This window comes from Rana temporaria, chromosome 8 (assembly GCF_905171775.1).
Source record: "Rana temporaria chromosome 8, aRanTem1.1, whole genome shotgun sequence".
Classification (NCBI taxonomy): domain Eukaryota; kingdom Metazoa; phylum Chordata; class Amphibia; order Anura; family Ranidae; genus Rana; species Rana temporaria.
Window position 1 is genome coordinate 187,903,687 of NC_053496.1, and position 27,874 is coordinate 187,931,560.

A 27,874-nucleotide genomic window follows, 5' to 3' on the forward strand; every position below is an offset into this window, starting at 1 on the left:
TGCCAGACTGGAAGAAATACTATTTGGCAGGACAGATGGTTTTTGTTCATCGGTGGTTAACATCGGACGAGGGGGATTCGGCCACGGTGTTGGAAGCGGCGCAATTGGGTTCGTACGAAACTCTGCGGTTCGCCATTCATAGGGGAGTAAAGATGGATCTTCCACTTACGGTTTCTATGCGGGCCTCGATTAAGGCATGGGAGGCTGCGGTCGCTCTGGCAAACCCCAGTTATAGGGGTTTGTCTCCATCCACTCCACTATGGATGAACCCTAAATTATCGCACTTCTATTCTTTCGACGATCCTATGGGCTGGGCGACGAGGGGTATCAAGACACTCAAAGATGTCACGATGGATGGAGAGTTGCTTACCTTCGACCAACTTAAAGCTAGGCATGATCTGCCAAATAATCAGCTGTTTCGATATCTTCAATTGCGTCATCCGTTCAAATCTCAATTTAAAGTATTAGCCATAGAGTCGGTTCCATCGAGATTGGAGGAGATGCTCTCCACAGAGGATCTTCCCAAGACTCTGTCGGTTTCATATAAGAAGTTGTTCGCCACCAGTCCAGGGGCGGTCGTTAGGTGCAGGGATAAGTGGGTGAGTGAGGTGCCCGATATCCAGGGGGAGGACTGGGATGAAATGTGGACACATCCATTCCAACATCTGGTGGCAGCCAGAGACAGATTAATCCACTTTAAGTTTCTGCATAGGATCTACTATACGCCAGCCAGGTTGGCGACTATTTACCCATCGGTGCCGGCTGAGTGCTGGAGGTGCACCTTTGCTCCTGCAGCGGCGGAGCATGTGTTTTGGAGCTGCCCTCGGATCAAACAGTTTTGGTCGGAGGTCACCTCTTGTATCTCAGCAGTTTTGTTGACCCCTGTTCCGATGACGATTACAGTATGTTTACTGGGATTAGTGGAGGGGGTGGTGCCATCCAGGGCTCATCGGACACTGCTAAACATCCTTTTATTTTATGGAAGGAAAGCCATCTTGTTAAAATGGCGCAAACCGGAGGCACCTGAATTGCGCTTTTGGAAGGGCCTGGTCAATTCAATGATGCCATATTATAAGGCGACTTACCTTTCCAGGGGTTGTGGGAAAAAATTTGACAAGGTGTGGCAGGCTTGGTATAACTCTGACCTGACTGTTGATTAAGGCCTGATGGCAGATATGGGTCGCCTCATAAACTTCAACATTTCAGATACTGGGTAAAATCGGGTGATGTGGGGTGACGTGTTTGAATCCTGGAGAGGAATGGGGGGCGGAACACCTGACAAACTTCCGGTGGTCTCATGGGAAGGAGAGTGGGAGCTGAGCAAAAAGGGTGGGGGGGGGGGTGGGGGGCTAGGGTGTTATGTTAACTTAGTAGCGGGGTGTGTAAGTAGGCCATGTTGGCCTTTCACCGGCCCAGTGTTGTGCTGGGGCGGCTGCCTTTTTATTTTATGTTGTTGTTTTTTTTTTGTGTTATATAAACTGTCAAAATCAATAAAAAGAATTTTACAAAAAAAAAAAATACGGGATGGGGGTTTTATCGAGAGGTGGACTTATGATACGTGTGTTTGATTTTATAATCTTTATGGAGGAGGAAATAACTATTCCTGATGTCTGTGAAGGTTCAACACAAGGGGTGTGTCTGGATGATGACTTTATCTTTGTAAGTATCAGGTGATGTCACTATCTATTTCCCTATGTAGGAGTATTTAGAAGGACACAAGGATCTCTACAAGGACGTCATGATGGAGAATCAGCCGCCCCTCACATCACCGGGTAAGAGGAGACTTTATTGTAAAGGAGAGAGCAGTACGGAGGCTCCACCTAGATCCCCCATCATCTGATAAACACATAGAAACAATGTATTCAGTCAGTGTGTGTGTTTCCTACAGATGGATCCAGTAATGGGAACCCACCAGAGAGATGTCCCCGTCCTCTGTATTCCCGGGATTCCACACAGGAAGGTCACACCATCCTCCACCATCATCAGGTAGATGAGGAACAATTATTGGTGGTTATGATTTATACACAAACATGTTTATTATAATGAATGTTTTATTATATATTCAGAGTGGAAACCTCGGGGATTATAATATTGATGTTAAAGAAGAGATTAAAGAGGAGGATGAGGAGTATGGAGTGATGGAGGAGTTTTCAGAAGGACACAAGGATATGATGGAGCCACCTAATACCAGAAACCCACCAGAGAGATGTCCCCGTCCTCTGTATTCCCGGGATTCCACACAGGAAGGTCTCACCATCCCCCACTGTTACAAGGTCGGTGGGGCGGAGCATCTAGAACATGGACTGGTGGAGATGATGTGTGGATTTTGTATGTAAGTTTATATCTTACAGATGATATTCTCTCTCATTCTCTTGGTTTAGAGTGGAGATCAAATCGATATAGAATTTGAGGTGAAATCAGAAGAAGAAGAAGAGACGTATGTGAGGGATGATCAGCAGTCTATGGAGGAGGATGGAATAACGGGGACATTTATAGAGGAGGACACTCCTACAGAGATCAGCACAGGTGGGTCATTAACACTAAATACTCTATGTTGTGTGCAGGACTTCTTGTGTTGGGAAGATGGCAATGAGTGATAGAGGGGGTGGGGACACTCGTCCTATAATCCCCTCATCACTGTCACTCCTATAAAAGACAGTTTTCGTTGTTTCCTCACTCTCTGACTAAGGTCCATGAATAAAGAAATGATCTGGTAGGAGATCAGAGGACCCATTTACTAGTTACCTTGAGGGGGGAATTGTAAGATCCTCAGAGACAAAGCTGCCTGATGTGGGCGGAGTCCTGGTTTAGGGGAACCAATCAGCTCATGTCTAGTAATAATCTTTGTATTTCTATTTTAGTAGATGGACCGGAGATGAGGAAAACCTCAGAGGATTGTCTCACTTTGTCTCCAGACTGTAAAGTAGAAGATGAGGACATCACACAGTATAGTCCAGGAGAAAACCTGACTACCTCAAATGTCCATCCGGCACCACACAGTGTAGATGGACCATCGTATTCCTTTTATCCTGATGAACCTCAGACTGTGCGGGACAGTGCCAGACCATCGTATTCCTCTTATCCTGGGGAACCTCAGACTGTGCGGGACGGTGCCGGACCATCGTATTCCTCTTATCCTGAGGAACCTCAGACTGTGCGGGACGGTGCCGGACCATCGTATTCCTCTTATCCTGAGGAACCTCAGACTGTGCGGGATGGTGCCGGACCATCGTATTCCTCTTATCCTGAGGAACCTCAGACTGTGCGGGACGGTGCCGGACCATCGTATTCCTCTTATCCTGAGGAACCTCAGACTGTGCGGGACGGTGCCGGACCATCGTATTCCTCTTATCCTGAGGAGCCTCAGACTGTGCGGGACGGTGCCGGACCATCGTATTCCTCTTATCCTGAGGAACCTCAGACTGTGCGGGACGGTGCCGGACCATCGTATTCCTCTTATCCTGAGGAACCTCAGACTTTGCGGGACGGTGCCGGACCATCGTATTCCTCTTATCCTGAGGAACCTCAGACTGTGCGGGACGGTGCCGGACCATCGTATTCCTCTTATCCTGAGGAACCTCAGACTGTGCGGGACGGTGCCGGACCATCGTATTCCTCTTATCCTGAGGAGCCTCAGACTGTGCGGGACGGTGCTGTCCTTCCAACAGATAAGAAGTTTTCCTGCACTCAATGCGGGAAATGTTTCAATTCTAAATCCCATCTTAATGTTCATATAAGATCTCACACAGGTGAGAAACCATATTCTTGTACCGAATGTGGGAAATGTTTTATAGTAAAGTCCCATCTTTCCCGACATCTGCAAACTCACACAGGGGAAAGGCCGTTTTTATGTTCTGAGTGCGGGAAATGTTTTTTTAAGAGGGGTGACCTTAAAACACATCAAAGGTCTCACACAGGGGAAAAGCCGTATTCCTGTCCTGAGTGCGGGAAACATTTCAAAGCGAGACGCAATGTTAGAGAGCATAAAAGAACTCACACAGGTGAGAAGCCGTATTCCTGCCCTGAGTGCGGGAAAAGTTTTTCAGTTAAGTCACATCTTTGCAGACATCAGAAATTGCACACAGGGAAGAATCTGTATTCCTGTTCTGAGTGCGGGAAAGGTTTTTCACAGAAGTCCAGCCTTTTCAGACATCTGAGATCTCACACGGGGGAGAATCCGTATTGCTGTCCTGAGTGTGGAAAAGGTTTTGTAGAGAGATCAGATCTTACCCAACATCAGAGGTATCACACGGGGGAGAAGCCTCATTCCTGTGCTGAGTGTGGAAAATGCTTTTTCAAAAAAGCAGAACTTATCAAACATCAGAGATCTCACACGGGGGAGAAGCCGTATCCCTGTCCTGAGTGCGGGAAATGTTTTTCACAGCAGTCCAGCCTTGGTAGACATCTGAGATCTCACACGGGGGAGAAGCCGTATTTCTGTCTTGAGTGCGGGAAATGTTATTCAGATAAGTCCCATCTTCAAAGACATCAGAAATTGCACACAAGGGAGAAGCAAATTTCCGATACTGAGTGAGCGGAATTCCGTCGGAAAAAACATCCGATTTGTTTTCCGACGGAAAATCTGTTTGTGTGTACAGGGTATAATTTTCTTTTGTGGAAAATACCTTATTTACAACGCCGCTGGGCGCTCGCGTAACCCGCCGGAGATCTTCTCCTCCCGGCTGACGTCAATGGCCCCCTCCCTCTCCAGGGCTGATGTCAGCAAATAAATAAGACATGCCCTGAAAATTAAGCCCTAGTGTGTTTTTTTTTTTTTTGCCAAAATAAATATAAGATCCAGTCTTATTTTTGGGGGAAACACGGGTAGTGGCAAAAATGAATACCACATTTTGGCCACTAGATGGAGCTGACAGTCAAAGGAAATTATTTATTTAAATATGGCCTGGAATTTGTCACATTCCTTCTAAAAAAAAAATCTATAACTGGACCCCGTAGTTTCCTTCGTCAGGCTTGGTTTGCTACAAATTAATGAGATCATCCTCCTATACCTTTCGAGTTTAGTAGACATCGAGGAACATAAGATGATTATAGGTCGTTCCCTTTTCTTTTTGTGTGCATCTCATCATATAATATATATATATATATATATATATATATATATATATATATATATATATATATATATACACATATCTTGATGGAACTCCTACACTAATTTCTTTTGTCATTGTACTGCATCAAAAAACCTTCAATAAAGATTGTATAAAAAAAAAAGGATGAAGCCGTATTGTTCTTTCAGTGTCATCATCCCGTGTTCTGTCCATTTCCACACCAACATCTCCTCCACCATCCCGCTGTATTTGTTGTCTCACCATGTTTCCAATGATGGAGATCCAGAGACTGACCGGAGTCTTCTTCTCCATGTCACCAGACCACCTCTTCCTCTACTATTGGGGTGCTGGGCCTTTCTATGAGGGACATTTCATTTTCTGGCCATTCTTCTTTGTAAAATATCTCAAGCTCTGTCAGATTGGATGGAGAGCGTCTGTGATCAGCAATTTTCAAGTCTTGCCACAGATTCTCAATGGGATTTAGGTCTGGACCGTGACTGGGCCATTCTAACACATGAATGTGGTTTGATCTAAACCATTCCATTGTAGCTCTGGCTGTACTTTAGGGTACTTTAGGGTCATTGTCCAGCTGGAAGGTGAACCTCCGCCCCAGTCTCAAGTCTTTTGCAGACTCTAACAGGTGATGCTGCCACCACCATGTTTCTCGGTGGTGATGGTGTGTTCACAGGGTGATGTGCAGTGTTAGTTTTCAAACAAGTACCCACCTACTTCGACGTCCCGCTGCAGCACCCCCCACTCAACAACTTAGCTTAGATGTCAGGTGAAATTTTTGTCATCCCGCGGTAGCAGAAATCCCCCTCCCTGCGCAACAACTTGATGATGTCAGGGGAAAATGTCACATGAATGTCCCGCAGTTGACTTTTGAAAAGTTGGGAGGTATGCAAAGAGGCCAAATTCTGTACCAACATGTGGGCTCAGTCCAAACCCAGAACTCATTCCAACTGGTCCATTTATTGGTCCCTTATTGGTGACCAATAGGAGAAGGACCCCATATATGAGTAGTCAGAAATTGTTCATTGCTCAAGGAACCCTCAGAAATCTGAGAAAGACTGGGCTAGGCAGTACTATATTTCTATCCCCCTTGGTGGGAGTGGAGATGACCCATCTATAAGGATATACAGTACATACACACACAGCACAAGGCCGTGTTCACACTACGAGACGTGTTTTGGGGGTGCAGTTCCTCTGACATCCACAAGGTGGTGATCTCAATTCTACCATAGAGACAGGAAGTCAAGAAGAGATAGGTCTGGCTGTGGAGTGGAGCTCCACGTTTGACATGAAGCATGTGCCCTCCACTCCACTTTTATAGCCCATTCACACAGGGACGACTTTGGCTCCAACTTCAAGTCGCGCTGCATGAGAAAATGAATGTAAGTGAATGGAGCCGTCTTAATGCACACTACTGCAGTTGCTCCGACTTCAGAAAAGGTTCCTCTACTACTTCAATGGAAGTCGCCTCAGAAGTCAGATCACTGTCATAACAGAAGCAACAATACAGGAAGAGAACATACATTTCTCAGGCAAACCCCTCCCTCCCACAGAGCTGATTCTTGTTTGATTGGCCACTGGAAAGCCTCCTGTCCTGGAGGCAACTTAAAGTTGCCTTGTAAGTTGCCTCATGTCGCGCTGTGATTCATACTCAAGTCGTGTTCAAGTTGCCTCCCAAAGTCGTGCTGGAAGTCGTGTTGCCCCTGTGTGAATGGGCTCTTATCGAACTTTATTGTAACAAACAATGAATGGCCATAGCTGGAGCTCCACTGTCGACAGGAAACATTATCGCCCGTATTGTTTAATATATATCTTCGTCCTCTCTTTGAAATCATCAGTAACCAGAAGTTACTTTACCACTCCCATGCAGACGACACACAACTGTATTTCCGCATCTGCAACAAAAAGGATCATTCTCTTGGACTAGAGAAGTGCCTCTCTCTAATAGACAAACAGTTATCTTAAACTCAATGGTTCGAAAACAGAACTTCTCCTGTTTCACGCTAACCGGAAAAATCACCCCGCGTCAACATGGACTCCCCCTCCCATTCTGGGTAGAACTATCACCCCTAGCACCAAAGTCAAAAGTCTCGGAGTCATTTTCGATACCTACATGACAATGGATGCACAAATAGGGTCAGTGGTCAGCGGATCCCACCATCTGCTGCGCCTACTACGCAGACTCACGCCCTTTATCCCGAAAGAGGACATTGCAGTCGTGGTGGGAACAATCATCAATTCCAGACTCGACTACGCAAATGCCCTCTATCTAGGACTCCCCAAATACCAAATCACTCGTCTGCAAGTCGTTCAAAATACGGCCGCTCGACTAGTGACTGGGAAAAAAACATGGGAATCAATCTCACCTTCACTGAGATCCCTTCATTGGTTGCCAGTAAAAGACAGAATCACTTTTAAGGCACTCTGCCTAATACATAAGTGTATTCAAGGCAACGCCCCCCAATATCTATGCGAAAAAATAAAAGCCCATAACCCCAATCGCATTCTGCGATCCACCAATCAAAACCTCATCCAGATACCAAAGGCCAGATACAAGTCCGAAGGAGATCGAAGATTTGAAGTCCAGGGACCTCGCCTGTGGAATGCTCTACCAACCACCATCCGACTGGAGTCGGACCACTTAGCCTTCAGGAGAAAGATTAAAACCCATCTCTTCTGAGGTCAAGGGGTTCCTTACCCATGAAATGGATACAGCGCCCAGAGGCGATTCAGTTCGCATGTGTTGCGCTTTACAAGTCTCTCTCTCTCTCTCTGTGGCCTCCACTCCACTTTTTTTTTTAAATTGAACTTTATTGAAACAAACAATGAATGGCTGTAGCTGACGCTCCACTGTCGACCGGAAACATGTGACTTCCACTTCACTTCTTTTTATTGAACTTTATTATAACAAACATTCAATAGATATTAGAAACAACACGTGGTGACATGTTTCAGATATAATTACATTTACCAAAACATTTTTGACCCATTTTGCCCCTCTTTTAAATTCTCTCGTCCACTTTCACGTGATGTTTCTAATGTCTAGTGAAGGTTTGTTACAATAAAGTTCATTAAACAAAAAGTGGAGCAGAGGCCACATGTTTCCTGCCAACAGTGGAAGTGGAGCTGCAGCCATTTATTGTTTGTTACAATAAAGTTCAACAAAATAAAAATACAAAAGTAGCGTGCAGGTGTTCCGTCAGATTAGGCGACAGAAGTGACGTTTCGTCACCGCCATCTTGCTACACCCCACACTCCTCCATAGTAAGGATACACCAAGAACTTAGGGGGAAGCGGACATCTTGTTTAAACCCACTCCAGTGCGTTTATATAGTGAAATACAGTACTTAGAACTCCGTCTGACTCCTTAGATGTAGAATTTTAAAAGCAGCGGCAAACCTGCTCATCTCATAAGTTTGCTGATCTGGCAAAAGTTTGCTGCTTTAAAAATTCAACATCTAAACATTCATAAGGAGTTCTAAGTCCTGTATTTCACTATATAAACACACTTTACTGTTAAAAATAAGTGTAAAATGCAAAACTCTAGTAGGTGTCCACTTTCACCTTTCTTAGTCTATCCTTACTATGGAGGAGTGCCGGGTGTAGCAAGATGGCGGCGACAGAACGTCACTTGTATTACCATTTCTGATGGGTTGCCATAGCTGAACACCGGCCACAGCACTCCGCAGCCAGACCTCGGTACCGACAGGAAGTGATGTCAGGTACAGACAGGAAGTGATGTCAAGCACAGACAGGAAGTTCCGGGTGAGAGTTGAGTCGGAAAGAAGTAGACGGGCGACGTCGCTGGAAGAGGCAGCAGAGACGGTAATAAGATATTATTTTCTATTTACATCCAGTAACCCCCCCCCCCCCCCCGTCATGTCCGTCCACTTCCTCCATAGTCACTGTGACGTCTTTTATCTCCAGCAGATGATGCAATTTCCATACTTACGGGGTCGGAGCATTCTCTTCATTTTTGAGATGTGTCGCTGTTCCATCAATTTTTACTAACGAATTATGCGATAATAAGGGGTGGTGGTTTTATTTCGAGGGGGGGTTTACAAAATGTGCACTGTCTCAGAGCAAACAAGTCACAGGAAGGATCGTATTTATCATTTCTTGTCTTCAGATCTAATACTAATCAAATCCAGTTCAGAAACCAAACAAGCCCAACAGAGGAAAGGGAATTTCTGATCAGGCTGGCCAAGAGGGTCCTCCAAGATGTAACAAACACAGGACGGTCCAAATGAAATGTGTTCCCATTGATGCAGTAGTTATTAAATCTACAGGAACCCTCCTATTACCCCCCCCCCACCCCCACACACACACATCCTATTATTGTGTGACCAATACCATTAAAATAATTCTTACTTTAATTTCCCAAAGTTATCCGTCTACAAGGAGACCTGTATAGATCAAATGACGTCACCAATGAGGATGGAGGAGGACCGGAGTCACATGACTGAGAATATACTAAACCTCACCCTGGAGATCATCTACCTGCTGACCGGAGAGGTGAGGAGGATTCTGGGAGGTCACATGACATCACTCTTATCTCTATTAATAAAACCCAGACCTGACCGGAGAGGTGAGGAGGATTCTGGGAGGTCACATGACATCACTCTTATCTCTATTAATAATACACAGACCTGACCGGAGAGGTGAGGAGGATTCTGGGAGGTCACATGACATCACTCTTATCTCTATTAATAATACACAGACCTGACCGGAGAGGTGAGGGGGATTCTGGGAGGTCACATGACATCACTCTTATCTCTATTAATAATACACAGACCTGACCGGAGAGGTGAGGAGGATTCTGGGAGGTCACATGACATCACTCTTATCTCTATTAATAATACACAGACCTGACCGGAGAGGTGAGGAGGATTCTGGGAGGTCACATGACATCACTCTTATCTCTATTAATAATACACAGACCTGACCGGAGAGGTGAGGAGGATTCTGGGAGGTCACATGACATCACTCTTATCTCTATTAATAAAACACAGACCTGACCGGAGAGGTGAGGAGGATTCTGGGAGGTCACATGACATCACTCTTATCTCTATTAATAATACACAGACCTGACTGGAGAGGTGAGGAGGATTCTGGGATTCTAACATGATATTCCTATTGGTTTTCCAATACAGAGATTTCCTCTTGTGAAGTCAGGTGATCATATGACCATCACAGTGCCTCCATGTGACTCCCTAAAACCTGAGAGACACAACATGGAGAAGATTCTAGAAGTCACCAAGAAGATGATGGAGCTGCTGACAGGAGAGGTGAGGAGGATTCTGGGACATTATCCAGTAACAGACAAGGGGTGTGTCTGGATGGTGACTGTATCATTGTGTGTGTCAGGTTCCTATAAGGTGTCAGGATGTCACTGTCTATTTCTCCATGGAGGAGTGGGAGTATTTAGAAGGACACAAGGATCTCTACAAGGACGTCATGATGGACAATCAGCCGCCCCTCACATCACCGGGTAAGAGGAGACTTTATTGTAAAGGAGAGAGCAGTACGGAGGCTCCACCTAGATCCCCCATCATCTGATAAACACATAGAAACAATGTATTCAGTCAGTGTGTGTGTTTCCTACAGATGGATCCAGTAATGGGAACCCACCAGAGAGATGTCCCCGTCCTCTGTATTCCCGGGATTCCACACAGGAAGGTCACACCATCCCCCACCATCATCAGGTAGATGAGGAACAATTATTGGTGGCTATGATTCATATACAAATATGTTTGTTACAATGAACGTTTTATTTAATTTTCAGAGTGGAAACCTCGGAGATGATAATATTGATGTTAAAGAAGAGTATAAAGAAAAGGATGAGGAGTATGGAGTGATGGAGGAGTTTTCAGAAGGACACAAGTATATGATGGGGCCACCTAATACCAGGAACCCCCCAGAGAGATGTCCCCGTCCTCTCTATTCCCGGGATTCCACACAGGAAGGTCACACCATCTCCCACTGTTACAAGGTTGGTGGCATGGAGCATCTAGAATATGGACCTGTGGAGGTGGTTTCAATATTTTTTTAATGTAATCTCACATCATTGTAGATTATATTTTATATATGTTATTTTCTCTCCTTCTCTTGGTTTAGAGTGAAGATCTGATAGATATAAAAGTTGAGGTGAAATCAGAAGAAGAAGAAGAAGAGACGTATGTGAGGGATGATCAGCAGTCTATGGAGGAGGATGGAATAACGGGGACATTTATAGAGGAGGACACTCCTACAGAGATCAGCACAGGTGGGTCATTAACACTAAATCCATTCCTCCACCCATACTGCTCACTGATTGGTCCAGAGTAGGGCGGGGACTGGGTGATATCAGCCTGTAATCCCCTGGTCACTTTCCTGAGCTGTGTTCCCCGTCCTGTATTCCTGTATTTCTCTCGGATAATCTTCCTTCTCTGTGCTGCAGACACAATTTATGTCTCTAGACTGGATTTATGGAGATTCTGGGGTTCAGCTGGCAGCAAAATGTTGATTTTCACCATAGGGTTTGCAGGGTTGAACCCTTACAACCCCTTTAACATAGCTAAAGGAACAACCAATATAAACAGTATGCCAATCCACCCCTCACAACTAATAGCTGACAGTGATCTAAGTAACAATTAGCCACCTAAACCAGACCGTCTGGGACCCAGCCCACAACCCTGGACACAAAGTATATTACTCAATATTATACGCATAAACACATAACATCTCACAATGGTCACATAACAAGGTAAAGTGGTCACAATATTGATCTCATCTCCAAGCGATGATCAGACCGACAGAAACAATAGGTGACTCAATTGCCAATGGGAATTCACAACCAGGAGGCAAAAACAATGGGAGAGACACAAACTTGTGTAATCTGTCCACTAGACAAGCCATCGGAAGACAAACAATGTTCCAGCTGTCTGATACATTTATTTATCTTTATAGATTTCTTGGGGGATATTATTGATAAATATTTCCGTCCCAAGTGAAGCTTCTCCAACTCAAGTCTGCAGAAGGGCCGCCATGTTTCCTCTGACCATTAACCTGTGCAAGATTAATAGTACACCGTTCCATCCACTCCAGAAGAGAAACTTTATTTATCTTTATTCAGAGAATTAATCCAAGACTCGCTCTCCTCATTCATCACGTTGTTGACCATCGTTATAGAATGATCTGCTCTCTCACAAAGCCAGGGCCCATAGTCTGTAGGCCACAGGCCACCCTTCAGTCCCCTCCAAAAGCCCCTGTCCTGGTTTGGTCTGTCACACTCACTCTCTGACTAAGGTCCATGAATAAAGAAATGATCTGGTAGGAGATCAGAGGACCCATTTACTAGTTACCTTGAGGGGGGAATTGTAAGATCCTCAGAGACAAAGCTGCCCGATATGGGCGGAGTCCTGGTTTAGGGAAACCAATCAGCTCATGTCTAGTAATAATCTTTGTATTTCTATTTTAGTAGATGGACGGGAGATGAGGAAAACCTCAGAGGATTGTCTCACTTTGTCTCCAGACTGTAAAGTAGAAGATGAGGACATCACACAGTATAGTCCAGGAGAAAACCCGACTACCTCAAATGTCCATCCGGCACCACACAGTGTAAATGGACCATCGTATTCCTCTTATCCTGAGGAACCTCAGACTGTGCGGGACGGTGCCGGACCATCGTATTCCTCTTATCCTGAGGAACCTCAGACTGTGCGGGACGGTGCCGGACCATTGTATTCCTCTTATCCTGAGGAACCTCAGACTGTGCGGGACGGTGCCGGACCATCGTATTCCTCTTATCCCGAGGTACCTCAGACTGTGCGGGACGGTGCCGAGCCATCGTATTCCTCTTATCCCGAGGAACCTCAGACTGTGCGGGACGGTGCCGGACCATCGTATTCCTCTTATCCTGAGGAACCTCAGACTGTGCGGGACGGTGCCGGACCATCGTATTCCTCTTATCCTGAGGAACCTCAGACTGTGCGGGATGGTGCCGGACCATCATATTCCTCTTATCCTGAGGAACCTCAGACTGTACGGGACGGTGCCGGAACATCGTATTCCTCTTATCCCGGGGAACCTCAGACTGTGCGGGACGATGCCGGACCATCGTATTCCTCTTATCCTGAGGAACCTCAGACTGTGCGGGACGGTGCCGTCCTTCCAACAAATAAGAGGCTTTTCTGTACTGAGTGCGGGAAGTGTTTCCATACTAATTACAAACTTAATGTGCATAAAAGGTCTCACACAGGCGAGAAGGTGTGTTCATGTCCTGAGTGCGGGAAATGTTTTTCACAGAAGCCACATCTTTACACACATCAGAGAACTCACACGGGGGAAAAACCACATGTCTGTTCTGAGTGCGGAAAATGCTTTTCACAGAAGTCCGATCTCAAAAGACACAAAATGTCTCACACGGGGGAGAAGCCGTATCCCTGTCCTGAGTGTGGGAAAAGTTTTTCAAGGAAATCAGATCTCAACAAACACCAAATGTCTCACACGGGGGAGAAGCTGCATTCCTGTCCCGAGTGTGGAAAATGTTTTGTAGAAAAATCAGTACTTGTCATACATCAGAGGTCTCACACGGGGGAAAAGCCATATTTCTGTTCTGAGTGTGGGGAAAAATTTACGCAGCAGTCCCATCTTCTCATACATCAGAGGTCTCACACGGCTGAGAAGCCATATTCCTGTGCTGAGTGTGGGAATTTTTTTTCAGACAAGTCAACATTCCTCACACATCAAATGACTCACACAGGGGAAAAACCATATTTATGTTTTGAGTGCGGGAAATGTTTTTTAAAGAAATCCGGTCTCAATATTCACCAGAGGTCTCACACAGGTGAAAAGCCGTATTCCTGTCCTGAGTGCGGGAAATGTTTTTCACACAAGTCCTCTCTTAAAAATCATCAGATATTGCACACAGGTGAGAGGCCGTATTCCTGTTCTGCATGCGGGAAAAGTTTTTCAAATAAGCCCAATTTTTACAGACATCAGAGATCTCGCACGAAGAAACGTTCCTGTTCTGAGGGAATTGTTCCTCACTGAAGTCCTGTCTTCCTGTACATCAGGGGTCCCACACAACCCTCGAGGTGTATTAGTGAGTGCGGGAAATGTCTTGTATATGAATGTTGCTGGACATGTGGGGAAGAAGCACACCCTGATATACACCTCAGATATACTCCATGGCTGATCTTCATCATGTAAGAAACACTTCATAAGGAGATCAGAGATCACCAAAGACATGGATGAAGTGTTGTGCCGTGTTGGCCATTGATAGCAGGAGAAAAATAAAAATGGAGTCATTCCCTCTCATTGGCTGAGTACATTATGTGGTGTGGAGACTTGGAGGTCTATTATTGTCTTGCAAGAGGTCTGTTTTCTCAAGTCGTCATCCAAGACGAAACACGTTAACCCCGCCACTTAAAAAGTGGTCATCTAGGGATGGAGACATCGAGGTCTATTATGAATAAGAAAACAAATAGTTGATGGAATGTGGCACAGGTTTGCCCAACCGTGACAAATATTGTCCATATTCTATATAACTAAGTGATTTCCTATGATCATTGTCTCCATCTAGTGTCCATAATTCTGCATCACAATGTAGCACCCTCCTCCGCTCCCCCTCCGTGTCCTCCTCCACTCCCCCTCCGTGTCCTCCGTTGCTCCCCCTCCGTGTCCTTCTTTTCCGATTCCCCTCTGGGTCCTTCTCCGCTCCCCCTCCGTGTCCTCGTCTGCTTCCCTCCATGTCCTCCTCCGCTTCCCCTCTATGTCCTCCTCCAGCCCCCCTGTGTCCTTCTCTGCTCCCCCTTCGTGTCCTCCTCTGCTTGTTCTCTGCCCCCCCTTCATGTCCTCCTCTGCTCCCCCTCCGTGTCCTCCTCCACCCCCCATCTGTGTCCTCCTCTTCTCCCACTCTGTGTCCTCCGTCGCTCCCCCTCCGTGTCCTTCTTCTCTGATTCCCCTCTGTGTCCTCCTCTGCTCCCCATCTGTGTCCTCCTCCTCTCCTTCTCTGCTCCCACTCTATCCTCCCCTCCCCCTCCGTGTGCTTCTTCGCTCCCCCTCCGGTCCTTCTCTGTTCTCCCTCCATGTCCTTCTCCGATTTCCATCTGTGTCCTTCTTCGCTCCCCCTCCGGTCCTTCTCTGTCCCCCCTCTGGGTCATTCTCCGCTCCCCCTCCGTGTTCTCCTCCGACCCCCCCTCCGTGTTCCTCTCTGCTTCCCCTCTGTGTCCTTCTCTTGGTCCTTCTCTGCTCTTTCTCCGCTCCCCCTCTGTGTCCTCTGCTCCCCCTCCATGTCCTCCTCTGCTCCCACTCCGTGTCCTCCTCTGCTTCCCTCCATGTCCTCTTCCGGCCCCCCGTGTCCTTCTTTGCTCCCCTTTCGTGTCCTCCTCTGCTCCCACTCCGTGTCCTCCTCTGCTCCCCCCCATGTCCTCCTCTGCTGCTTCTGTGGCCCCCCTGTGTCCTTCTCTGCTCCCCCTTCATGTCCTCCTCTGCCCCCCCTTCGTATCCTCTGCTGCCCCCCCTTCATATCCTCCTCTGCTCCCCTCCATGTCCTCCTCCGCTCCCCCTCTATGTCCTCCCCTGCTCCTTCTCTGGCCCCCCTGTGTCCTTCTCTGCTCCCTCTTCATGTCCTCCTCTGCTTCTTCTCTGCCTCCCCTCCTTGACCTTTCTCTGCTCCCCCTTCGTGTTCTCCTCTGCTCCCCCTTCGTGTCCTCCTCTGCTCCCCCTTCGTGTCCTCCTCTGCTCCCCCTTCGTGTCCTCCTCTGCTCCCCCTTCATGTCCTCCTCTGGTCCCCCTTCATGTCCTCCTCCGCTCCCTCCTTTGCTTCTTGTCTGCCTCCCCTCTGTGGCCTTTCTCTGCTCCCCCTTCGTGTCCTCCTCCGCTCCCCTTCCGTGTCCTCCTGTGCTCCCCTTTCGCCACCTCTGTCCTCCTCCGGTCCTCCCCACCCTAGATCTGTTAGGATGGAGGAAGGAGCCGGTAAATCTGTCATTTACCGGCTTCTTCCTTTTCTGAATGCACAGCGTTAGTGATCACTGACTGTCCAATCATAACCGAGCATTGTGAACTGTGTTTACCATGCTTCAGTTTATAAATGGAGAGAGGAGCCTCTGTCTCCTCTCCATTCACCTTAAGTGCAGCTGAGGCTGCAGAGAAAGAGACTGGGGAATCTGTGTCCTTAGTCCCTTTCCCTGTCTCAAAGAGGAGATGTCATGGATATGTTTAGACCCCTGATATCTCACCAAAGCTCCCCTCCCCCCAACAGTGTTGATTAAAAAAAGGAACATTTTTAATAAATATTTAAAGGTAAAAATAATAAAAAAATGTAATAAAAAACACTGACACTGTCCACTCCCCCCCCCCCCCCAAAAAAGAAGAAACCATTAAAAAAAAAAAATGTTTTTGTAAAAGTAAAAATGTAAATTGTAAAACAATTATATTTATATAGTATGTTACTATAGAGTATTTCTTTTTTTTTTTTATCTTTTTTTATTGAGTTTTAATTCAATTACACAGAACATAGTGAGTGCAAAGTCACCCACACAGGGGCAAGGCCACACAAAAAGAGCCCAGACTGAAAAAAAAAACATTTACAACCACCAGGGACTGGCGGCCTGGAAGAAAATGATGCCGGGGGCACTGCGCTTTTGTGCCACCAGATGGAGCTTGGCCCTTGCCACATTGCCTGCCACTAGATTAAGCTTGTCCCTTGCCACATAGCCTGCCTCCAGATTGAGCTTGTCCCTTGCCACATGAGAAAGCTTGTCACGTCACCTGCCTTCGGATCCAGCTCATCACCTGCCACTTGTCACGTCGCCTTCCACCTGATACGGATTGTAACTTGGCACGTCGCCTACCACCTGATACAGATTGTCACTTGCCACGTCGCCTTCCACCAGATGTGGATTGTCACTTGCCACGTCGCCTTCCACCAGATGTGGATTGTCACTTGCCACGTCGCCTTCCACCAAATGTGGATTGTAACTTGCCATGTCGCCTTCCACCAGATGTGGATTGTAACTTGCCACGTCGCCTACCACCAGATGTGGATTGTAACTTGCCACGTCGCCTACCACCAGATGTGGATTGTAACTTGCCACGTCGCCTTCCACCAGATGTGGATTGTAACTTGCCACGTTGCCTACCACCAGATGTGGATTGTAACTTGCCACGTCGCCTACCACCAGATGTGGATTGTAACTTGCCACGTCGCCTTCCACCAGATGTGGATTGTAACTTGCCAGGTCGCCTACCACCTGATACGGATTGTCACTTGCCACGTTGCCTGCCACAAGATGCGGATTGGCACTATCCTGCCACCAGCTGAAGCTTCCCACTGTTGCCTGCCACCAAAAAATACAGTGACAGCAGAGAAAGAGACTTCTCGCCCCAGATTTTCAGCACATTTCTTTTTGAGTTATGTTCTTTCGTCTTTATGGGCGGAGCATCAACATTTGGGGTCAGTACGCTCAGCTCTGTACATTTTACTGTTCCAATTTTAGAATGTATATGTTTTTATGCATATTATGTATCTCTGCATACCCCTGATGTTATACATTCTGTTATCATAGATATAAGCCACAGATCTGGAACCTGCAAGTCTTCTGTCTCTGAAGAAGATCCGCATTTTGTTTTTCGAAACGCGTTGGGACGTTCTAGGCTTTTCCTTGCAGCTGGTTTTGATTTCTGTTCCCAATATTTGTGTTTGTTGCGTATATCCCCTTGTTCATGTTTTATATTATCAATGTGCAATAAATGTTGAATTCTTTTTTACTATCAAACTGTTTGTGGCCCGGTTTAATCTGAGGAATTCATGTTCAAAAACCATCAAGAAACTTGGTGTCAGGCCCCGTACACACGACCGAGTTTCTCGGCAGAATTCAGCCAGAAACTCGATCGGAGCTGAATTCTGCCGAGAAACCTGGCCGTGTGTACACTTTCGGCCGAGGAAGCCGACGAGTTCCTCGTCGAGCCAAATAGAGTACATGTTCTCTATTTCCTCGTTGTTCAATGAGGAAAGTTGGCTCGCCGAGATCCTCGGCGGCTTTACACAGAACTCGACGAGCAAAACGATGAGTTTTGCCCGTCGAGTTCCTCGGACGTGTGTATGGGGCCTCAGAGCTTTTTTGTCGAGAAAAACAGTCATGTGTGTGTTTTTCATCGAGAAAACTGTCGTGGATCTCGACGAGAAAAAAGAGAACGGCCCAGATTCACATACCTGGGCGCATCTTTATGCCGGCGTAGCGTATCGAATATACGCTACGCCGACTCTGCGCAGAGCGGCGAGCACAGTATTTTCAAAGGAAATGCTCCCAACGTTGCGCCAGTGTAACATAAATTTGTAGGCGTAAGCCGGCCTAATTCAAAGTAGGAGGAAGTGGGCGTGATCCATTTAAATGAACCGTGACCCCATGCAAATTATGGGCTGAACGAACGGCATGGACGCTTCCCAGTGCGCATGCTCAGAATCACATCGGAAAGAACGCCTAAGATACGTCGAATCACTGAACGTAACCTACGCCCAGCCCTATTCACGTAGTACTACGTAAACTACGTAAAATACGCCGGCTGTTCCGTGGTCCATACCGTTGCATGGGTTGCGCCTCCTATATGTGGAATAGCTTTACGCCGGACGTACGCCTTACGTAAACCGTGTATATTACTGCGACGGGCGCAAGTACGTTCGTGAATCGGCGTATCTCAGTCATTTGCATATTCGACGCGTAAATCAATGGGAACGCCCCTAAATATGCACCCAAGATACGACGGCGTAGGAAAGTTACGTCGGTCGGAAGAAGCCTATTTTCAGGCGTATCTAGTTCTGTAGGCACTGCGCACACATACGACGGCGCACATTTACACTTACGCGGCGTATCTCGAGATACGTCGGCGTAAGTGTCAAGCCTCGTACACAAGACCGGTTTTCTCGGCAAGAAAGCTGCTGGGAAAGCTTTTTGCCATGCGTGTTTATGCTTTCTCGTCGAGAACACTGGGGTAGATTCAAAGAGCAATTGCGCCTGCGTAACCATAGTTACGCAGCGCAATTGCTTACTTGCGCCGGCGTAATGACTTCTCCTGATTCAGGAAGCTCGATACGCCGACTGCAGCCTAAGATATGACTGGCATAAGGCTCTTATGCCCTCATATCTTAGGCTGCATTCTTACGCAGGCCGCTAGGTGGCGTTCCTGTAGTGGTCAGCGTAGAGTATGCAAATTGCATACTAACGCCGATTCACTACCGTACGCGCGCCCTGCGTACGCAGTTTACGTCGTTTGCGTACGTCGTGTTTAGCGTAAGGCTGCTCCTGCTATTAGCAGGCGCAGCCAATGCTAAGGATACCCGTCGTTCCCGCATCGCGAGGTTTAAATTTTACGTAGTTTGCGTAAGTGAATCGTGAATGGCGCTGGACGCCATTCACGTTCACTTTGAAGCAAATGACGTCCTTGCGACGTCATTTACCGCAATGCGCATCGGGAAAGTTTCCCGACGGAGCATGCGCTGTACGCTCGGCGTGGAAACGCGCCTAATTTAAATGATTCCCGCCCCCTACGGGATCATTTACATTAGGCGCCCTTACGCAGGGCATTTTTGAGGAGCGCCCACGCAAATTACGTGGCTACTGCTTCATGAATGAAGCGTAGCGCAAATAATTTGCGTAGGCGCAGGGTAAAAAGGGTACACTGCGCCTCCGTAAGGAGCGCGCAGCTGTACCTGAATCTACCCCACTGCCGGGAATCCCGATGAGAAAAATAGAGAACCAGCTCTCTATTTTCTCGTCGGGATTCTCGGCAGAGAAAACCGTACGTCAGTATGCTTACCTGTTCTCAGGTAAACCCGCGCATGCTCGATGAGACTTTGACGCATGAGCGGTAGCATATAAGGGCAGTGTAGGGTGTAGCAAGACGGCGGCAACGGCATTGAATGTGACGAGCGCCGGCTCGCCGTAGTCGATGACGTCACTGCGTTCTTTCCATTCAAAAGAACGGCGGTTCTTTTCAATGGCCGTTTGTATGCACGGCAAGCTTGACAGGAATCCCGTCAGGAAAACCAACGTTTATTTCCTGACAGGATTCTTGGCCGTGTGTACGGGGCTTCAGTGTTTTTATTATTACTGTATTTATCGGCATATAACACACGCTTTTTCCCCCTGAAAATCACGAGTGCGTGTTGTGCACCTCGGTCTCGGAGGGTTACGAGTGCCGCCAGAATTCACCGAGCCGCCATCTTCCGTTTACTCGGATCTGACGTCACACACACAGTCCTGCCTCCACCACCGGCATTGGACCAGTGTTCTGTCACTCACAGGAGCTGGTCCAATGCTGATGGCGGAGGCGGGACTGTGTATGTGGCTGCCGATGCCAACTGAACAGATGCTGGCTGTATGACGAGATGGTGAATCTGCAAATGGGCACCAGGCTGCAGAGGGACACACAGGCTTGCAGAGGGAGACACAGGCTTGCAGAGGGACACACAGGCTTGCAGAGGGAGACACAGGCTGCAGAGGGACACACAGGCTTGCAGAGGGACACACAGGCTGCAGAGGGACACACAGGCTGCAGAGGGACACACATGCTGCAGAGGGACACACAGGCTTGCAAAGGGAGACACAGGCTGCAGAGGGACACACAGGCTTGCAGAGGGAGACACAGGCTTGCAGAGGGACACACAGGCTTGCAGAGGGACACACAGGCTGCAGAGGGACACACAGGCTTGCAGAGGGAGACACAGGCTGCAGAGGGACACACAGGCTGCAGAGGGACACACAGGCTTGCAGAGGGACACACAGGCTTGCAGAGGGAGACACAGGCTGCAGAGGGACACACAGGCTGCAGAGGGACACACAGGCTTGCAGAGGGAGACACAGGCTGCAGAGGGACACACAGGCTGCAGAGGGACACACAGGCTTGCAGAGGGAGACACAGGCTGCAGAGGGAGACACAGGCTGCAGAGGGAGACACAGGCTGCAGAGGGACACACATGCTTGCAGAGGGAGATACAGGCTTGCAGAGGGACACACAGGCTGCAGAGGGACACACAGGCTGCAGAGGGACACACAGGCTTGCAGAGGGACACACAGGCTGCAGAGGGACACACAGGCTTGCAGAGGGACACACAGCCTTGCAGAGGGACACACAGGCTGCAGAGGGACACACAGGCTGCAGAGGGACACACAGGCTTGCAGAGGGAGACACAGGCTGCAGAGGGACACACAGGCTTGCAGAGGGACACACAGGCTGCAGAGGGACACACAGGCTTGCAGAGGGACACACAGGCTGCAGAGGGACACACAGGCTTGCAGAGGGACACACAGGCTTGCAAAGGGAGACACAGGCTGCAGAGGGACACACAGGCTGCAGAGGGACGCACAGGCTTGCAGAGGGACACACAGGCTGCAGAGGGACACACAGGCTGCAGAGAGACACACAGGCTTGCAGACGGACACACAGGCTGCAGAGGGACACACATGCTTGCAGAGGGAGACACAGGCTGCAGAGGGACACACAGGCTTGCAGAGGGACACACAGGCTGCAGAGGGACACACAGGCTTGCAGAGGGACACACAGGCTTGCAAAGGGAGACACAGGCTGCAGAGGGACACACAGGCTGCAGAGGGACACACAGGCTTGCAGAGGGACACACAGGCTGCAGAGGGAGACACAGGCTTGCAGAGGGACACACAGGCTGCAGAGGGACACACAGGCTGCAGAGGGACACAAAGGCTTGCAGAGGGAGACATAGGCTGCAGAGGGACACACAGGCTGCAGAGGGAGACACAGGCTTGCAGAGGGACACACAGGCTGCAGAGGGAGACACAGGCTTGCAGAGGGGCACACAGGCTGCAGAGGGAGACACAGGCTGCAGAGGGACACACAGGCTTGCAGAGGGAGACACAGGCTGCAGAGGGACACACAGGCTGCAGAGGGACACACAGGCTTGCAGAGGGAGACACAGGCTGCAGAGGGAGACACAGGCTGCAGAGGGAGACACAGGCTGCAGAGGGACACACATGCTTGCAGAGGGAGATACAGGCTTGCAGAGGGACACACAGGCTGCAGAGGGACACACAGGCTGCAGAGGGACACACAGGCTTGCAGAGGGAGACACAGGCTGCAGAGGGACACACAGGCTTGCAGAGGGACACACAGGCTTGCAGAGGGAGACACATGCTTGCAGAGGGAGACACAGGCTGCAGAGGGACACACAGGTTTGCAGAGGGACACACAGGCTTGCAGAGGGAGACACAGGCTGCAGAGGGACACACAGGCTTGCAGAGGGACACACAGGCTGCAGAGGGACACACAGGCTGCAGAGGGACACACAGGCTTGCAGAGGGAGACTCAGGCTGCAGAGGGACACACAGGCTGCAGAGGGACACACAGGCTGCAGAGGGACACACAGGCTTGCAGAGGGAGACACAGGCTGCAAAGAGATACAGAGGGGGAGCGGAGAAGGACACGGACGGGATCGGCGGAGGACACAGAGGGGGAGCGGAGAAGGACACGGACGGGATCGGCGGAGGACACAGAGGGGGAGCGGAGAAGGACACGGAGGGGGAGCGGAGAATGACACAGAGTGGGGGTCAGAGAAGGAGCGAAGGATGCGGAGGACACAGAGCGGGATCGGCGGAGAAGGACCCGGAGGGGGAGCGGGGAAGAACCTGGAGGGGGATCGGAGAAGGAGGACACGGAGAGGGAGCCATGGGCCTGTAAGCATCTCCAGCACGTGCCTGGTACGTTAAAAATTTATAAAGGGCAGCGATACCACCTAGAAAAATCTGACAATATTATGTGATTTCCTATGACTGTCAGCTCCATCTAGTGGCCATATTGTGGTATTAATACCACAGTGCCAGATTTTTGCCACTAGATGGAGCCGATGATCCAAAATGTGTCATGATTGCATGTCACATTCTTTCAACAATTAATAAAAAAATAGACCCCTAAGTGTATGTGAAATACTTCCATCTGTAAAAAGATTGTTGTAGCCCCCTGGTCCTAAACTGGGGGTATAATATAAATGTAGTTGCGGGTTGGGCTGTAGGCATCTCAGACCGATTGTACAGTTTACCTGGTCTTTCCCCAAGCTCAATTATGTTGTACATTTCTCACTGTCACCAGTAGGGGTCACTGGTACCACAGACCAGTGCAACTAGGTTGAGTTATATTTATTTTTCTTCCAGCCAGCCCAGTAGGAGGTTCTTGGCCACTGATGCATTATGGGAGAGGATAAACATTGGGGCTGGGCCATGTGGTCACTCTCTTGCCTCAGGCCCTCCTGACCTGGGGATGTGCTGCTGAAGTGAGCTCTGCAAGTAGGCCCAGAAGACTGTCCGGGGCCTACTAATCCTGGGAGGTGGTCCTTAGGCTGTCTTGCCTGGTGGGGAAGAAGCCAAGCCAAATAAAGAGGATCCAGGGGAGGACCCTTGCTGGAGAGAGCCAGGATGCAGGCTGGTCTCTCCAGGAGGGTTTGATGACTTGTTTGAAGGACATACCTACAAATAAAACGTGCTTGCAGTGCTGCCGGGTCTGACACAGTGAAGCTGAATCTCGTTCTACAATCTGAAAACGTGTTTGCAGAATCGCTGGATCGGCTTAAAGGTTCTGGTACTGTGAAGCTGTAGTTTTTCTGGATCCAAGGAGTCTGTAAGTGATCCGCTCCTGGTATACGAGACCCCCATCCCTCTCTCCTACTACCTCCTTCCAAGTTCTTCATTAAAGCTTTGAAAATATCAAAAGGGACTGGCACCCAATTTCTGCTCAAAACTCCCCATTATAGTCATGAACTCATCCCTAGGGTACATGCTAGCTCGCCCCCTGCCTCTGGAGGTGACACCTTACCTTCAGTAGACCCAGGGGGCGCTACATTGTGATACAGAATTATAGACAACAGATGGAGACAATGATCATAGGAGATCACTGAGTTATATAAAATATGGACAATACTCATCACGGCTGGGCAAACCTGTGCCACCTTCCATCAACTATTTGTTTTCTTATTCATAATAGACCTCTAAGTCTCCACACCACAAAATGTACTCAGCCAATGAGAGGTAATGACTCCATTTTTATTTTAAAAAGGCCTAGAGGACCGCCTTTTAAGTGGTGGGTCAACGTGTTTCGTCCTGGAAGACGACTTGAGAAAATAGACCTCTAAGTCTCCATACAACAAAAAACTCAGCCAATGAGAGGGAATGAGTCAATTTTTATTTTTCTCCGGCTATCAATGGCCAACACGGTACAACACTTCATCCATGTCTTTGGTGATCTCTGATCTCCTTATGAAGTGTTTCTTACATGATGAAGATCAGCCATGGAGTATATCTGAGGTGTATATCAGGGTGTGCTTCTTCCCCACATGTCCAGCAACATTCATATACAAGACATTTCCCGCACTCACTAATACACCTCGAGGGTTGTGTGGGACCCCTGATGTACAGGAAGACAGGACTTCAGTGAGGAACAATTCCCTCACTCAGGACAGGAAAATGACTTCACCACCATGTGCAGTCTCTGGTGTCTGTAAAGATCAGACTTCTTTGAAAAACATTTCCCACACTCATTACAGGAAAGTGGCTTCTTATCCGTGTGCGATTTCTGATGTCTTTGAAGATTGGACTTATCTGAAAAACATTTGCTGCACTCAGGACAGGAATACGGCTTCTCCACTGTATGAGTTCTTTTATGCTCATTAAGGCTGCGTCTGGATGTGAAATGTTCCCCACACTCAGGACAAGAATGCGGCTTCACCCCTGTGTGAGACATTTGATGTCTGTTGAGAGCGAATTTCACTGAAAAAAAATTCCCGCACTCAGAACAAAAATATGGTTTTTCCCCCGTGTGAGATCTCTGATGTCTAAAAAGATGAGATTTCTGTGAAAAACATTTCCCACACTCAGGACAAGAATACGGCCTCTCTCCTGTGTGAGATCTTATATGAAGATCAAGACTGATTTTAAAACTAAAACATTTCCCGCACTCAGGACAGGAATACGGCTTCTCTCCCGTGTGAGATCTTTTATGCACATTAAGATCGTATTTAGAACGGAAACACTTCCCGCACTCCAGACAGGTAAACCTCTTATGTGTTGGAAGGATGGCACCGTCCCGCACAGTCTGAGGTTCCTCAGGATAAGAGGAATACGATGGTCCGGCACCGTCCCGCACAGTCTGAGGTTCCTCAGGATAAGAGGAATACGATGGTCCGGCACCGTCCCGCACAGTCTGAGGTTCCTCAGGATAAGAGGAATACGATGGTCCGGCACCGTCCCGCACAGTCTGAGGTTCCTCAGGATAAGAGGAATACGATGGTCCATCTACACTGTGTGATGCCGGATGGACATTTGAGGTAGTCGGGTTTTCTCCTGGACTATACTGTGTGATGTCCTCATCTTCTACTTTACAGTCTGGAGACAAAGTGAGACAATCCTCTGAGGTTTTCCTCATCTCCCGTCCATCTATTAAAATAGAAACACAAAGATTATCCAAGAGAAATACAGGAATACAGGACGGGGAACACAGCTCAGGAAAGTGACCAGGGGATTACAGGCTGATATCACCCAGTCCCCGCCCTACTCTGGACCAATCAGTGAGCAGTATGGGTGGAGGAATGGATTTAGTGTTAATGACCCACCTGTGCTGATCTCTGTAGGAGTGTCCTCCTCTATAAATGTCCCCGTTATTCCATCCTCCTCCATAGACTGCTGATCATCCCTCACATACGTCTCTTCTTCTTCTGATTTCACCTCAAATTCTATATCGATTGGATCTCCACTCTAAATCAAGAGAATGAGAGAGAATATCATCTGTAAGATATAAACTTACATACAAAATCCACACATCATCTCCACCAGTCCATGTCTAGATGCTCCGCCCCACCGACCTTGTAACAGTGGGGGATGGTGTGACCTTCCTGTGTGGAATCCCGGGAATACAGAGGACGGGGACATCTCTCTGGTGGGTTCCCGGTATTAGGTGGCTCCATCATATCCTTGTGTCCTTCTGAAAACTCCTCCATCACCCCATCCTCATCATCCTCCTCTTTTATCTCTTCTTTAACATCAACTTTAGAATCTCTCAGGTTTCCACTCTGAATATAGAATAAAAATGACATCAATGGTAACAATGCAGATAATGTACAGATCCTAATGATACTATCAGTGATTGTTCCTCATCTACCTGATGATGGTGGGGGATGGTGTGACCTTCCTGTGTGGAATCCCGGGAATACAGAGGACGGGGACATCTCTCTGGTGGGTTCCCATTACTGGATCCATCTGTAGGAAACACACACACTGACTGAATACATTGTTTCTATGTGTTTATCAGATGATGGGGGATCTAGGTGGAGCCTCCGTACTGCTCTCTCCTTTACAATAAAGTCTCCTCTTACCCGGTGATGTGAGGGGCGGCTGATTGTCCATCATGACGTCCTTGTAGAGATCCTTGTGTCCTTCTAAATACTCCTCCATGGAGAAATAGACAGTGACATCCTGACACCTTATAGGAACCTGACACACACAATGATAAAGTCATCATCCAGACACATCCCTTGTGTTGAACCTTCACAGACATAAGGAATAGTTATTTCCTCCTCCATAAAGTTTATGAAATCAAACATACATTTTGTAAACCCCCCTCCCCCCCGCAAAATAAAGCCCCGATCATGTATTATCGTATAATACGTTAGCTAACCTCCCAACTTTTTGAGATGGGAATGAGGGACACCTACAGGCAAAAGTATGCAGGCATAGGACACACCCCCTTAAAGGAGAATTGTACAAAAAGCAAGATTGGTTAAACCCTCAGGTGCTTTTTTAACAACTACTATTTCTTTATATTGGCTTTTGGAATTCACAAAAGGCAGCAATTTAGAAATCAGACGAAAGTTTTAGTGCTCGGAAACGCTTTTTGATAGATGAAAAGTGAATTTTTATATACAACTCTATAGATCAGACCAAAATGAGGGACAAATGATGAGGAATGGGGGACAGAGGGACATTCCCTAGAAATCAGGGACAGTTGGGAGCCACATGTTGGTATAAACTGAAAAGGTGAAATTGATGGAACAGCGACACATCTCCAAAATGAAGGAAATGTTCTGGCCCTGTTTGTGGGGAAATGTTCTGACCCTGAAGGGGTTAATCTAGGTACACTATATATGTGTGTATTATCATCTGCTGGAGATAAAAGACGTCACAGTGACTATGGAGGAAGAGGACGGACATGACGGGGTTACTGGGTGTAAATAGAAGATAAGATCTTATTACCTCCTCTGGTGCCTCTTCCAGCAACGTCTCCTCACTACTTCTTCCCGACTCACCTCTCACACGGGACAGCCTATTTATAACCTGACATCACTTCCTGTCTGTCCCTGACATCACTTCCTTTCTTCTATAGATACTTCCTGTCTTGGCAGAAATTAGATTTCCGTCTTGTGGAGCTCAGAGGAACTGCAGCCCCGAGAAACATCTCGTAGTGTGAACACGGCCTTGTGTTGTGTGTGTATGTACTGTATATCCTTATAAATAGGGTAATCTCCACAACCACCAAGGGGGGATAGAAATAAATACCTCTCATCTCCCCCCCTGCTACCCCATCTCCACATACCCCTCTTTGGTTGAATCCCTCTCTTCCACACTTTCATACTCTCCCGGATCTTCAGGCCCGAGCCAAATTTAAAATAAAAACCTTGAAGCATAAAGCTGGAAGCACTGGTCTACTACCTTCCATACCCTTAGATCCAAATAAAATTTACCCTCCCACTATTATGCATAGTTGCCAACATTTGAAAAAAATTTCCAGGGACACTT

The 27,874-nt window shown here is 47.9% G+C and overlaps 1 pseudogene; it reads left to right on the top strand.

The window, feature by feature from the left end:
• Positions 1-8,694: 8,694 nt before the first annotated feature.
• LOC120910659 overlaps positions 8,695-27,874 on the top strand; it is a 69,354-nt pseudogene continuing 50,174 nt past the window's right edge.